Raw genomic sequence first — 14,898 nt, forward strand, 5'->3', positions numbered from 1 at the left:
GAAGAGCTGAACAAGTTCTGAGAACTGGGACTGGTCCAAAGTCACACAGCAGGCTTCATAGGGAGGAGTTGGGAATCAAGCTGAGTTCTCCAGATAAGAGTCTGCTGTTCTTCATTACTATACCATGCTGGAAAGCAGAATTTGTAATGCGTATAAGAAAATTTGAAATACATTTGTATTCTACCTTTTCCCATTCAAGGGGCAGCCCATCACATCTTTAGCCCAGGCACTGTAGCAGTGCAAGCTGAAAAGGCCTGATTGATCTCAAAGCACATTGTCATAAAAAATGGGAGGTTTGCAAGCTCTGTGCAAGAAAATGGGGACAAAATCCATCTTGAAACTGATAAGAGTCATTGGAAACTGAGAAAAGCAGTTGACAAACCATGAGACATGATAGGAGGGGGGAGAACCTCTTGAACCTGTGCCTGTCATTTCCCCAGAAAACACTTCCCTGAAGACACTTTCTTCGGGGGACCATGACTCAGATCCCATGAATCCAATTCTCATCAAACTTGGAGGGCAGATAGAGGAGGATCTTCCAGAGATTCCCATTGACCAGTTTGTTTGATACCTAAACATTCGTGATGATCCATGGTTCACGAACTGGGCACATCAAAAAACAACAGGTACCACTAGGATTTACATTTATACTATAAACAAAATGTGGAAAGAACCATCATTTTTTTAAAGCTCCTTCCAATTCTCTTCTGCATCAACTACCAGCAACAGTTATTAATGCAATGTGTGACAGACCCAAAAGTGATGTAAGCCTCAAACATGAAAACAGCATGTTATTACAAGTTTGCTTAACAAATGAAAAAAATTAACATATGTCCTCATCCTAAAGTGATTTATTCTTTGTTTATACAAAATATTATTTAACACATATGGCAGTCAAACAGAAAAGTGATATGATGAAAAGGGTATAGAACAAATTCAAAGGCATGTTCTTCTTTTCTAATTCAAAAGATTTTTCTATTTATTTTATGGTGTGTGGAGCTGAAGGTTTTTTAAGCCTGCCATGATCTTTGCTCAAAGAACTTCTGTTGTTTTCCCTGTGATATCTGTCCCCTAAAAATAATTAAAAGTGAACTAAATCCAGTATGAACTTATCAGAATCCTTTAGGCCATTCTGCATGACTTAAATGTAGCAAAAGTCTTACCTTTCGTAAATGCTATTAATTCAACATTCCACATGATGTCGTAAACAAACCGCAAAACTCCGCCGAACTCCAGCAACAATCGGAATTTTATAGCACTTAGGGGAAAATCCAGAAAAGTGGATTCCTCTGAAAAAAAATGCTATACTTCCGAGCACAAGCCGCAACACATCAGCAAAAGACATGTGCATTCTCAAAATAGCGGTAGAAAGAATGTCCCTCCCTCGCTTTCGTCCCCGAGCTTCAGGAGATGCGATCACCATTATTTTCCCCTTAGACCAGCGAAAGCAACGAACAAGCGAGGCTTCACCAGCTAAAGTCCCTCCACAGAAGTGCTTAACAGTAAAACAAAGCTCCCTTCTGCAATTGTCTTTAAAGTTTCTGAGCACAATACAGCCCCCTGTTCGATACTGCCCATAATTTTGGCCATAAATTGCACCCATGGTGGGGGGGATTTTTTTTTTATTTGAAGAATGTGGAAACGATTAAGCGCCAGCTCCTTCACCAGCAAAAAAGGTCTTTCTGAGACAATGATTGAACAAATCTTCGTTGCGACTGGTGTGCTTGGGTTTTAAAAAAACAGTTTTTAAAGGGAAAGGGGCTTTTTGGGAGCACGAACACAACAGTTCATTGGCTGTTCTGTTTGATTGATGGCCAGGGCAGGAAGAAGCGCGAAAAAATATCGCTTCCTTTGTTGTGATTCCAGCGAGACCGGAAACCTGTGGGGAATTAATAGACCGCTACGGGGCTTTCAATATACCACTAGAATTGAAGGTATGTGGAATGACGAAATTCCACTATTAAATATAGTGATTCTGCATACTGCAAACATTTAGCAACATTGGTCATTGTGCAGAATGGCCCTTTATATAGGAACACAGCAGCAATAAAGCTGTTCTGACCGAGCAGTAATATCAGGGCTCTATCAGCCTCACCCACCTCACTGGGTGTCTGTTGTGGGGAGAGGAAAGGGCAGGCAATTACGTTATGTCCTCTGAAACAAATATTTTGGGTTGAGGGTTGTCTTGATAACCTCTCAACCTTCAGGGTTCTTTAAAACTCGATTCATCTGAGCTTGCATACTGATTCTCATTCATGTTCTTTTTGTAACCTACATTCTGTTTTTCATTAATCTCTCCCCACCCACACATAGGCTTCTGAGTTAGCTGTGTCAAAATATGGAACTTTCTCACAGCCGGCACTAGAGTGGTAAAGCTCGGTTACTCTTCATAGATACAGATTTTGAAGATAAAATTCTTTCTTCCTCCAAATATAGATTTCTATTGGCTGTCCTTGGAGCTAGCTAGGCAATTCAATAATGCTTTTTCTATCCCAGACCTCCTTCTTTTAATAAAGGGTTAGTTGTATAAAAACATCACCATTCACAGCAGAGTAACCTGAGTCATCTGGGAATGTGATATAAAGATTACATGGGTCTTTAACAAACGTATAAGGCAATAAAGAGAGACACAGAATCAATGTCATATATACTTTATAATGCCTTAAAAGAATTAAGGTGCACATTGTATGGCTTCTTCTCACATTCACAGAGCACACGGAGGCATACAAAATTCTCAGCTGTTTGGCTTTGGCATTTTTAGGACTAGATTCCAATGCAAGGTATATTTTCCTTAAAAATCATGAACTACAAATACATTGTGGTGAAAATAGGATGACTAGATGCAAACGCAGGCAAGCTTCTGTTCCTTAGATGGCAAAAATAATGTTTTCATGCTAACCCCCTCTACAGCTATATAGTTTGTGTGAAAATTACTATATCTTTTTCCTGAAGCCCAAAAGTGATTGGTTTGAATCCCCCCTTACACTTATAACTGGTTGTAAATTGTTTTGGTAACAAGCAATACAAAATAAAGAAAACCCTTTTCTTTGGATGGTTTCTCAATGAATTATTATTATGTATTATATGAAAGGTATATCTTTTACATTATCAGATACTTATCCCTTGCCTGGGGGGCTTTGTTGCCTAGAATCAATTTTCTTATTTTGCTATCAAGAACGAAAATAGCAGTCACCACCGCACTAGCTGGGGAAACTAGTGGAGCTAACAGCTATTCTTGGGAAGTTAATCCCCTAAAGATGAAAAAGCTAAATTAACAAAACTTTATGATCAATAATTTATTTATTTTATCCCTGACTTTGTCCTGTGTACAATATAAGGCAAACATTAATATGAAAAAAATAAAGGAAGCCATCACCAAAATAATTTAGAGCCAGCACTATAAATAAAAATGCCAATATTAGCCAAAGCTCTCCAAAAGTGTTGACTAAATGCCTAAAAGTTCCTCTATTAAACCAATCTGCTGAGATTTTCTGAGAAGGGAGTTCCATAGAGTTCATACTACCACACAGAAATTCCTTCTCTTTGTAGACGGAGCTGTTTGCTAGTTCTACGGGTACTGCGAACACTAGAAGTTATGGGAACACTAGAAGATCTAAGCCAACCTTTCTCACCATTGAGGAACCCCTGAAACATTCTTCAGCCTTTGAGAAACCCCAGGAGTGGTGCAATGGTGTAGAATATGGTTGGGAAGAATAGCTGTGGACTTGCCCACCAGGGGTCCCTCCCCTTTCCACCCCCTCCATGCCCATCCCTGGCCATTTTCGGAGGGGGAGGTGGGTCAACATGACCATAATCATATCAACCAATAAATATTTAACAAAGTTCAAAAATATATTTTAAAAATCTATTAACTCCCACCCATTTAGGAAACGTTTCCAGGGCTGTTGAGAAACCCTGATCAAAGCACATGAGAGGATTGTCATAGAAGGATGTTATCCTTGATATCCTGGCTCCAAGTAATTTAGGTAATTTTGATTTCCCTCTAGCTAATCCCAATCAACAGTCGAGTGTTGCATTTTTAATCAGCTGCTAACTATGTATTCTCCTTCATCCTCTTCTAACCTAGCTGGGCATGATACCTGGCTATCGCTAATACCGGTCAAAAGCAGGCATCTCTTGATTAGGAGAGGCCGAAAGTCCAAATCAGAACCCCAAAGCATGTTTGACTAGGATTAGCTGCATTTAACCGTAGCTGCTGATGAAGGGATGTAAAGCTCAAGCAGCAAAAAGGATGGAGTAAGAATTTAATTTTATGTCTATATATAACTCTTGAAAAACTCTAGAAACATTTTTGTTATCTCAAGTTATTTAAGTTTTACTTCTTATTTCATTTATTCTAGAAGCAACATGAGAATTTTCTTTGTCAAGGAGTTCAGTTTACCCTGCAGAATTTTAGAGTTATAACTCTAGCAGAATAGTAGATAAATCTGGGAAGAAGCTGTGTTTCACTGAATCTGCACATTTAATTTATTAATGGCAGAGGAAAGCTGTGAAGTATTTTCAAGTAAACTATGGCACTGAAAATAAAATGAATCCCTCATGTTTCTGAAGGAAGGGTTGAAAAGTACACAGTATGTCAAACTACCATGAGCAAAGGGATTTTGGGAATTCAGGTCAGGTCACCAGGTTGAGCTACAAACTGTTCTTTGTCTTTCATTCTTGGTATGCTTCTTTGTATGGGTTTTTCCCGTAAATAATAGTAGCACAATATTTCAGAAACTTTTAAAAGTCTGCTTGTACAATCTTGTTTAATAATTATTCAACACTGACACTATATTTAGATGAAGATTACCTGTTAGAATAGAATATTTATTGCCATTACAATCATGAATGAGACCAAGTTTCAGTGATAAAATCCAAGTTTCTAATATGATTTCTCCCCGCTTGGGATAAAACTACTGCCACCTTTCCCCCCTAGCCATACTAAGACTTTACAATGAAGTTAGGACCTCACATGTTTGAATACTCCACAATAATAATTTTAAAAAACTACCCAACCACGATAGTACTATAGTGCATACTTTTTCTAAACATTTGAATTAACAATCCAAAGAGCACTTTCTTAGGAGTATGTTCCATTGTCTAAAATAGGACTTATTTCTGAACTAGCTTCAAAGCCCATTCCAAAGAACGGGCCTTGAAAAGGTCCCCTCCCCTGGCCAGGCAGCTTAAGGTGGCCTTGGGCAGCAGCTCGCAGCCAGATCAAGTGGGGCAGGTGGGGGCTGGGCAGCTCATTAGCAGGGCTGAAAGAGCATCTTAGCAGTCCTTAACGAGCAGTCAGCAGGCCGGGAAGCCCTCATCAGCAGGCCCAGCCTAGCAGGCCAAGAGGCCCTCATTAGGAGGCCCTTTACCACAATCCTTTTCCCAGGGCCTCTCCCCTTACCTGCTGCTGGCTCCAGGCACTGAGGCATCTGAGAGCAAAGAGGCTAGAGTCCAGGAATGGAGGGCCTGAGCTGCAGAGACAGAGCCAATCAGGGCAAAGCTGGCTACACCCTGATTGGCCCTATTCCAACTTGGACAGCCGGACACGTCCCACCCCCCTCAGCTGTTTCATAAATATATAGAGGAACAACAAGGATACACCTGCTTAGGATTGCTCTATAAGTCTTTACATTGTTTTTAAAAAAACTGGTCCACTTTATACAAGATACTTCTTTTGTCATCAGCTGACAGCTCTCTAATGACAATTACAAGGAGGTGCGGGTGGGGATGGGTATCTGAGCAGCCTTGGGGATGAGGAAAACTCCATCCATCCTGATGCCCTCGTTGTCTTCAGCCACCCATTTTATCCCAAACAAGGATTTCAGATCCCTTTATTCCCTTTATTCTGTTTTAAGCCATCATTCCATCCAGTTTAAGGTCCCACCGTAACAAACAATAAAAACATTAAAGGAAGTCCAGGCTCTTACACAGGCTCTTGTCCAGGCTCTTGCACAGGACATATATATATTATATATTTTATATTTATTATTATTATTTAATATTATATATTTTATTAGATTATATATTTTATTATATATTTTAATATATATATTAAAAACAATAAAAATTAAGCACATAAGCACATGAATGGGAGGAAGAGAAGGAGAATCAGTGAAAGAGTGCCAGACAAAATAGAAAAGTCTTTACCCAGTGGCAGAAAACATTGATAGAAAGGAACAGATTAATCTCCCCGAGGAAGAAAATCCATAATTTATAATTAATCATAATTTATATCCTGCTTTTCTCCATAGTGGGGATCCAAAGCAGTTAACATCATTGCCCTCTCCTCCATTTTATCCTCACAACAACCCTTGATGAAGAGGACTGAGCTCCTCCACCTGAGGGCTCCTTTCGATTATAGAGTCAACTCTATCAAGTACTCTGATTAATACTTGAAGTGGCAAATGACTACCATCCGCACATTGTGTTGGACCACAATTAACTCTGCTGTGGGTTCCTAAATAAGCAAATCTGTTCTGGTAAATAATGCATCAACCAGCCTATCACTGAAAATATATCAATTGCACTGAAGTTCTTTATCTACTTAAGTGATATCTGTATGTGATCAGACCTTTAGCTTACAGGCTGTTTCTTAGTCTTGTATCTTCAACAGGCCCAGGCTTATTCCTTGATAAACTTACTATAATAAAGAGTCTGAAGTAGTGTTGATTGCCAACAATTTGATTTTGAATCACAATGTCACGGTGTATATACACAAAAGAGGAGTAATTCTGGTTGAATGCTTCATGTGTCAACAGAATGTTCCCTGTATACCGAAAATCATGTTATTTGTACATCAACTGTATGGGAGCATATGTTTATTTTCTGTCTGTAGATGTGTATTTTCCAGTTTAATGTCTGAACAGCTCTTTATTGTGGTGTTCAAAACAGTGGCTGCCTCCTCAGAACTGAATCAGGCTGCGGTTTATACACATATCTGGAAATCTTTAAAATATGTGAGTCTATTTAAACTAGCTGCAGTAGAAACTTGAAAAATAACAAACAAAACAGTTCCAACTGACTGGGAGTAGGGGGAGGGAATAGGTTAGCTATTTGCTTAGCTAGTTTAGCAATCCAACTGGTAGTTTAGGTACATAGATAGGAATTAGCCAATTAATCCAAATAAATGTAATAGTCCAGTATAGAAGATACCCTAATTTGTTAAAATGTGATCAAAGAAAAAAAACTAAAACAGCAGAATAGCAGGGTGTAACTTTTTGTCCATCACCATCTTGCCTCCTCCCCCAATATGATAATTTAAGTACCCATTTTAATTGTCTCACATGACCATCATTTCACTTTTCACATTAAAGTATATGATCTACTCCAGTTGAATTTCTAAGTCATTTAAATAAATGAGTATTGTTGTTGAATTGCCCAAATATATAGATCATCAGCATGATCGCTGCTTCGGAGAGCAAAGGTATCTAAGAATTATCACCTCAATCAGATAGGTAGCCTTAAAGGTAAAGGTATCCCCTGTGCAAGCACCGAGTCATGTCTGACCCTTGGGGTGACGCCCTCTAGCGTTTTCATGGCAGACTCAATACGGGGTGGTTTGCCAGTGCCTTCCCCAGTCATTACCGTTTACCCCCCAGCAAGCTGGGTACTCATTTTACCGACCTCGGAAGGATGGAAGGCTGAGTCAACCTTGAGCCGGCTGCTGGGATTGAACTCTCAGCCTCATGGGCAAAGCTTTCAGACGGCTGCCTTACCACTCTGCACCACAAGAGGCTCTTAAGTAAGAGGCTCTTAGGTAGCCTTAAGTAAGCCTTATTTCTGAATCCTATTAGCTGTTTATAGGCTCTTGCACATCTTTTTTTAATATAAAATTATTTTTATATAAAATATTTTTATATAAAATTATAAAATGACTTTTCTATCAAAATAAATTATTTGATGGGTGGGATCCAGTAGATGATTTCCACAGGCAGGTACAGAATATTGGGGGACAATTCAGGCTGCCATTCAGGCTGGGAAGGAAGATTAAAGAAAGCCACATTCCCCAGGTGGAACTCTGCAGAAACAGGGTGCTAGAGTCAGCCTTACATAATCCAGTTTGGTGTAGTGCTTAGGAGTGTGGACTTCTAATCTGGTGAGCCAGGTTTAATTCCCCACTCCCCCACATGCAGCCAGCAGTAATATCAGGGCTCTGTCAGCCTCACCTACCTCACAGGGTGTCCGTTGTGGGGAGAGGAAAGGGAAGGCGATTATAAGCTGCTTTGAGACTTCTTTTGGTAGAAAAAAGCGGCATATAAGAATCAACTTTTCTTTTTCACTGGCAAAAGGATTGCCCTTCCTCCCCCCCCCTCCCCGAGTTCTTTTCAAACTATGGGAAAGTTTATTTGAGGGGTTAAAGGACCAGTGTGGACTAATAGTTATGTGAGTCAAGTAGCTACAGTGGGAGTGGGGCGGATAGGGTAAACTTGTTCCCTTTTCCTTGCACCACTGCATCTGACTGAGCCTGCAAATAAACTTTCCAAGGGCAGAGGAACAGAAGGCTAGAAGGCCCCAAACCATGAGCGTTTTCCACTGTCAGGTTGTAGGATCCAACCCAGTATCTTCAAATATTGAATCATCTGCAAATTGTATAATACGTTTTGTCACTTCTTGCAGGAGATTGTACTGGCTGAGATAATAGCAGACATATTTGTGTTTTAGATTTCCCCTACCTTTAACATTCAAGAAACTACCCCAAAAATTCAGTTTGATACTCCTGTGCTGAAGCAACTTACCCTTACAAGAATTGAACGATGGTTCTATGTATTCAAGCTATTATATATGAAGTCATATATGGCAAATTTTCTATAGTTATTATAGTTAGTTATTATGTTTTCCACTTCGGTATGTCTGCTGAATCTTTTACTTTCTTTATGAGAAAACATTCAAACTAGGCTGTAAAATGTTGCCGTTGTTCAACTATAAACAGACATTTTAAGTTCTAATTTTCCAGTAAGAATAAGAAACCTACATTTTATTTGAAGATCTAAAAATATTTAAATTGGGTTGTTTTTAAAACTTTCATTTACATTATATACAGAAAATACTGGCTTTTGGTCTTGACCTATTTTGTTTACTTTCCTGTGTGACTGTATATGTCATGTCTGAAATAGCATAAAATGTCAAATGCTTGGGACATATAAATACTTGGTTACTGTTTTTAGGTGTGATCACTGTAAAGGAACATAACCAGGGTTACATGTGAGAAAAAAGGGGAATTGTTACTGATGTTAATGAGGCAAAAATAGATAAGGGAGAGTGCCTGTCACAGAGGAAAACTGAAACACTTTATTTCCTTATTCCATTTACTACTGTTAAACTTCATGTTTTTGAAAGTGTTCATTTGTTGCTGAAATTTAAGACTAAGCAAATATTAAGTAACCAAGAGAAAATCTTCAATCAGTTTGGAGCAGTGTCATGTCCTTTTTGTTAAAGGTAAAGGTATCCCCTGTGCAAGCACCGAGTCATGTCTGACCCTTGGGGTGACGCCCTCTAGTGTTTTCATGGCAGACTCAATACGGAGTGGTTTGCTAGTGCCTTCCCCAGTCATTACCGTTTACTGCATGTCCTTTTACTGCATTGTAATTCCCTTGTAATTATGGCTTATTGTGCCTTAGTTCATGGTTCACATTGGTCTCTAATTCTGTAATCTTCGTCCTAGAGTTTTCTTGGGGCATGGTGACATTACAGCTTCCTCAGGGATAACCTAGGAATGCTACTGTCATTTAAGAGTTGACTGTAGGCCACTTATTTATTTGTCAATTCAATTCTAGGCCTCCCCTCCTCACAAGTAGGCTTGGGGCAGTTTGTTGTTGTTGTTAGGTGCAAAGTCGTGTCCGATCCATCACAACCCCATGGACAATGATCCTCCAGCCTTCCTGTCCTCTACCATTCCCTGGAGTCCATTTAAGTTTGCACCGACTGCTTCAGTGACTCCACCCAGCCACCTCATTCAAGGTGGCTGGGGCAGTTTACAACAATAATTAACATCTAAAACAATAAAATGCAGGTTATACAAGTGTTCTACCTTCCACCACCCATCATGACTTGACTGACAATTTTATCCATTCCACTGGTGGGATGTATCTCAGAGAGAGGAGGGAAATCTGAAGTAGGAAAGAAGTGGGAGAGGAGAGGAGGAAAGCTCACATGGATCTGCACTGCCCTGAACTGCCCTGGCCTCTTGCTAAAATGAATCAGAAATGTTGATACATGCCAAACCAAAGGATCTTTCTTGTATGGGCAAGGCCACAGCCACTGTGGAGTGAAAAGGGATGGTGCTCTATCAGTCCTTTTTCATGCTCTTCAGCACTTCCGACTTCCTCAGAAAGGCCTTTCCACAAAACAGGAGCCACATTAACAAATCCATGTGCATGGGCAGTTGCTGATTTTACCTATTTGTTGGGTGGCACTATTAGAAGTCTTGAACTGTTGATTTACAGAGAAAAGAAGGTTGTATTTATAGTTTCAGATTCCAGTAACTGGAAGGATCCCACATTTCTTTTATTGTGCAAGCTATGTAAAACCATTGTTTGGGAGGTTGTTTTTATAAAGAACAGGACTGAAGTCTATGCCACAGTGTACAATATATATTATTGATTTGTTGCATGTTCTAGCAAACTCTTACAGCATTGTTTTCATATCTGGCCCTTTGCTCATGCCAGAATTTGTTCTGGCTCTCTTTTAATACAATACTGAAAATCATTTGGTGTCATGGATTTTGTTGGTTGAACATCAATTAATCAGAAGTTCCTATTTAGAAAAATATTTGTTTATCTAATTTAGCTTTTTTATGTCTTTAACATAGAGGGACAAGATCTTGACTGACAATTTTTTTAGAATATTTAATATGTAATTAGACTGAAGAGTTGCCCTCCTCATCTTCTTAACAAAGACTATTCAGAAGTTCTGCTCAGTTATGGATCAAAGGTGATGAGTCATGGGCTATGCAAAAGGCATGCTGACTCATCTAGAACTACCAGATGTGTTCTCAATTCATCAAAGCCATGGCAAATTAACTCCTTGACAGAAAAGCAGTTGTATTCTTAATCCCCAGAGCCCAACTTCTGTCTCCAATGATGCAGGTTGGATTCCACTGTAAAGGCAGAGCTCTTTTTATGGGATGAGAGACTGGTCTGGGATTTGTTTACTTCACGGTTACTTTGATCTTTCATCCAATCACCTACCCTTATCTGCATTTCTACACAATTTCTTGACATTTCTTAATGAGAGAGTGGGAACGTCCAGAGTTCCATTAAGAGTAGGATTAAAACATAGTCAAAATAAAATCATACCAATAGAAAACTGCACAATTTAAAGTTGCTCATTCCAAGAATGTTATAAACAACTGCTTGTTTATCCTGTTTCATCAAGCATATCTCAGTTAGTTAGTCAGCAAAGAGGAAACTATTTCAGAATGGGATTAAATAAAAAGGGGAAGTGTTAGATAGTGATGAACATTTTGGCTTTAAAGAAGATATGGAAAGTAGGACATGTTCTGAATCTATTTAAATATTGATTAGTATTTATTTGACTTGTGCATTGCACCTGGCATGGCTAATTAGTACTATATTATTACTGAATGAAGCGGATAACAAGAATACTGAATTCTGCTGAGCCATCATTCAATGAAAAAAAAAGGAAGTCATGTTCCTTCCCATGATACCCTTTATAGAAGGAAATTATAAGATACAACTATGTTTTAGGAGTTGGTTTTCTTTTATTAATATGAAGGTATGTTTAAACTTCTAGGATCTTATTTGAAATATGATTAGATGTCAATAAAGACTGAAGTTTAAAAATCAGGGTTAATATCTGCAAGTTGTCTTAGGATTTTGTTTTGTTTGGTATAGCCCAAGTCTCTGGTAGACAGCTATTACATTTCCAGTGAGAAAACACTAATGTCAGCCATCTTGATCTTTTCAGTTTCCTGGTTTCCTGTTCTTCTCGGTCACAACTTGTCCAAACTGTCTGCAGATCAAATCCTTTTCACTAATTGTTGTTTTAATTTGGGGGTTGTGTGGAAGCTCTAGAAATCCAGCATTATTAAATTTGTCAGCAGTGATTTCCACAGAGGCAATAACATAATAGTTAGAGGGCTCTTTCTACAGTTGTAATGATAATTCCAGCTGGTGGCAGTTCTGCTGTCCCATGCCTCTTCCAAGTGAAGCAACCTTTTTTAAACACATTATTTTAAGAGGCATGTGGTGTACACCAGAAAAATAAATTTTAGGAGGGGAAGGAAAGTATCAAATGATTTCAGCACCGCTGAAAAGTACCAAGGTAATCATTTAAGGTAGTGCTATGTGAAAGAAAAGGAATAACATAACTATTTTTACTGCTTCTCAGCTGTATTGTGTGATCTTTCTTTCCGTCACCTAAAAAAACAAACATGAATAATTACCATGCTGAAGGAAATAACATGTGTCTAGAATTCCTGCTCTTGGTTCTCCATCTCATAGCTGTAGCTCAGAGCAAAAGGGTGATTGGATATAAGGGTGATTTTGTGTGTTCCTTGTTGCTGCCAGTATCACAACTCCCCATAGAACTTTCCCAGTCAGAAAGCATGGCATGTGTTTCCTCTGCAGCTTTTAAGTACAACAAGCTGTAAGCCATTTCTTTTATGAGTAACTCCTAATGTTCAGTTTTATTTGTTTTTACCAGTATTCTTTGAGTTCCGTGGGACCTTTTCTTAAGAATTAGGCTATTTTCCCTGAATTTGACCTAGAGACATTGAAGCATCTAATTCCTAGTAGCTTTCTGCAGAAATTAAGAATATTTGCTGTAAAGGGGATTTCACTTGACATGCTATAGGCCCTTTATGCACGGTGCCAGATTCCGCATGCTGGCGCCGTGCCGTTGCAGTGGGGCACAATGCCCCGCCGTTTCCCATGAACGCACGGGAGCAGGGCATGCTGGGTTGCCCCGGCATAGCGCGTGCAGTAAACCAGAACTAGGAGGCCCGGCTGAGGTAAGTGCAGCGGCGTGGACGGGGGAGGTGGGGAGGGGATCGCCCCTGCCAGCTCTGTGCCGTCACAGAGCCCGCAGGGGTGAGCGGTGTCCCTTAAGGGACACCGCAGGTCGAGGATAGGCAGCCCGACAAGCCCGGTGCTGCCAATTATGCACAGCGCCGGGCTGCCGCAGCCCCGGCTTACCCAGGAAGCTCCAGAAGATCCCGCGTTCCCTTCGGATCCCTCCGGAAGATTAACGCGGGTCTTCTGGAGCCCGGGGCCGGGAGGCGCTCGCACTCATGGTGGCAGCATGCATTCTCAGTGATTTTAACCGAAGCGCTGCTGCCGCGAGTGTGGGCCTTATGACCCGTGCATAATGGGCCATAGTGACAGCAGCTACATTATTAATGCACAACAGTTTTAGCCTTTATTAGATTCTCATGTTGTCTCTCACAAGAGATTAAAAATAACAGAAATCAATAATAATAAATACAGTAGGTAAAAATATTCACTCCAGAAACATTGAAATTCAATGATTTTCAAAGCAACACTAACTATGATCAATAACAAGTCAGCAGGCAAAGTCAAAATCCCACCTTTCCTAGAACCTCTAAACAATCACCCAAGAGAAAAAAACCCAAGATTTTTTTCTAGTTAGCTATCACAAGGCCTCTTAGACAATTTCTCTTATAGTCATCCATCAGACCTCTGACAAAAATCTCTAGAGATTGTATCAGCATCAGAGAAGCCGTACAGGGCAGAAGGCAGTCCTTGAGATACAGTAGTCTCAGAACTTCTAGGGAGTTAGCAGTCTAACAGTGCCAATCCTAAATCCATTTAGCACAATTAACTTAGAAGGATATAACTGCTTAGGGAGGCACTGTCACACCAACTGTTTGCAGTTGGTAACTAGTGCAGTTGATATGAAATTGGAGACACATGCCTCTGTCAGCTAACAATCTGGCATCCCAGATGAGTTGCAGTTTCCTAGCCATCTTCAAAGGGAGGTGCAATACATAGTATAATCAAATCTGGATACCATAAAGGCATGCATAACCATGGTTCCATATTACTGATGAAAGCCACTCAGCCACTGCCATTATCTGGCTCTCCAGGGCCAGCGATGGACCCAGCAGCATTTCACAGGCTGTAAATCTGGATTTTCAGAAGCAGTATCTACCCCCCAAATCCATCTCATTTCCAATCAACAGTTCCTCCATTTTTTCCAGATTTTGTAACGGTTCCTACCCACCATCCACTTTCATTAGTATATCATGCTATAAGTGTGAAGTACCATTGTGCTGCCCAGATAACCTCAAGAGCATTATAAAAATTCTGCAATAGAAATGTTAACTCAGCAGTACCCAAATGTTTTCTCACAATTAGGCTCCTACGTCCCCAGGCATTATCTATGGTTGTGCCACTTTTGAATCCAGTGTCCAAATGGCCCGTAGTCCTTCAGCCAACATGAAAGTTGAAGTCCTGCCTCAAAAGCCAGTATCCTACCACTGATGTCCTTCCTGGGATTACTAAATGTATTTCTTGTCTAAACCAAGATGATGCTAATTTATAGTAATACAAATACAAGCAACAAATGTTTTGTTGTATTAGAATATTAAGTGATTAAAGATTTGTATGCCCTTAATGTCCGCTAGCCACTTGGAATTCCTGTGCTCCCGGAGAAAAGCAGCATAAATATATACTAAATATAATAATCTATAAATACTTGGCTAAATGAGGTTTCTCAATTCCAACTTTGTCGTTTAATGTCTTCTCCAGAAATAAGAGCTGGCTCACACATTTGCATACCAAGTGTTCCTCAAACTTATTTCAGAAATCAGGCTATTTTTCAATACTTATTTGTTCAACCTCTATACTGCCCCTCTTGAGCTTGTTTTTTAAGAAAAATAGTCCTTGGCAACCTGGAAAAAGGGGACTATTATCT

The sequence above is a fragment of the Paroedura picta genome, chromosome 11 (assembly GCF_049243985.1).
Source record: "Paroedura picta isolate Pp20150507F chromosome 11, Ppicta_v3.0, whole genome shotgun sequence".
Taxonomy (NCBI): domain Eukaryota; kingdom Metazoa; phylum Chordata; class Lepidosauria; order Squamata; family Gekkonidae; genus Paroedura; species Paroedura picta.